The sequence below is a fragment of the Poecilia reticulata genome, linkage group LG6, assembly GCF_000633615.1.
Source record: "Poecilia reticulata strain Guanapo linkage group LG6, Guppy_female_1.0+MT, whole genome shotgun sequence".
In the NCBI taxonomy this organism is placed as follows: Eukaryota; Metazoa; Chordata; class Actinopteri; order Cyprinodontiformes; family Poeciliidae; genus Poecilia; species Poecilia reticulata.
Window position 1 is genome coordinate 20,898,222 of NC_024336.1, and position 1,668 is coordinate 20,899,889.

Consider the following 1,668-nt stretch of genomic DNA (forward strand, 5'->3'; position numbering starts at 1 on the left):
AAAAAATTCTTAATGGTTAAAAAAATCCATTTCACAGGGGAGAAAAAGTTAAACCGCTGCTGCTCAGTTTCACAACGTCACTAAAGTCACTGACCACAGATGAGTTGCAGAGATAAGGATCTGCCGTGACACTTTACTCAGCATTTGTCTTTGTATTTTTCCTGGAAGCTGTATCTGTAAAGATGAAGTATATCACACCTTCAGTATTTTGAAACCGACGTTTTTAAACAGCAGAATCACGTCTAGATTAGGTTATGCTACTTTATTTKAACCCATTGGTAGATTTTTAATGGGTTTTGGTCTTGTGCAAATTCAGCAACACTTTGTATTACCGCCCCGTCCAAATCCAAGTTAACTGAGGTTGAATGCTCACTGTGGAGGCTGTGGCAGAGTCAAAGTTTCGGGGGTGCTGTGGTGGCGCTGGGGCAACGCACAATCGAYGTATTGAGCCGTTAGTCGTCATAGTGGTGGTCACAGGTTCAATTCCCAGCCTCGTGACATTTGCCGCATGTCTTCCCCCTCTCTCATTACCCTCTTTCTSGTTGAACTACTTTCAAATTAAGGCCACTAGAGCCAACAACACCTTTAAAAAAAAATAGATGATATTTCACTAACCTGAAACTGACCCTTGACCCTTCATTACCTACTTTGGTACAATGAAAGACAGAGACTAAGACGTAGCTTACTTAACCTGTCAAGTGCTGTCCATAGGGTCTCTACTGGTCAGAAGGGCGATAGGACTGARATGAAAAGTGATGACCTGTGTCACTGTGGAAAAGATTTATTGTTCTGTCCAAAATCAAAACACTAAGATCTTTAGTTCTTTCCTGACCCAAATCCTCAACTCACTGATGGGCTAGCTTCTTTCTGAATTGATGTATTTCATTGGGGTTTGGGTATCTTATCTCTCCATCATGGAGCACAGGATCATAGTGACATGAGCTGAAAGGAATGTATTAAAGTTCTTGAACGTAAATGGAAAACTGTTTCAGGTTGAAGTTTATTTACTACAATTATTTTGTGTCAAACACAAAATAATTGACGTCAATCTGTCTGGAGAGGCCCWAAGCACATTTCTAAAGCTTTGGGATTYAAGAGGGGTTTGACCWAAAAGATCACMTAGGTCAAAAAATATACACATCTTGATGATRGTATCTATGTTTTGAGGCTTGACAAGATAAAAGTTTAACTTTTTGGRGGATGCAAGTCCTGTTACATCTGGCATAAAACGAAAAAGAACATCATCTTACAGAACCATGAATGCTGCCATCGACCAGAAAGTCCTGATGGAGAATATCCTGACATCAGTTTGTGACCTCAAGCTGAAACACTAGGATTAGGCAGAAGAACAACGATCCAAAGAACAGCAGTAAGTCCATCTTTGTTGGAAAGAAAAAAATAAATATATGTTTGGAGAGGCCTAGTCAAAGTCCAGCCTTAAATCTAGTCCAAAAGTAATTTCATTTAATTTCAATGTGGCTGAAATGAAACAATTCTGCAGCAAAAAGTGGGTCAAAGTGTATCCACAGTAAAAGACTCAATATCAGTCATCWCCAACATTTGATGTTGTTATTGCCATGAATAAAATAAAATAAAATAACATTTGATTTAAAGTAAAGTAAAGTAAAGTAAAGTAAAGTAAAGTAAAGTAAAGTAAAGTAAAGTAAA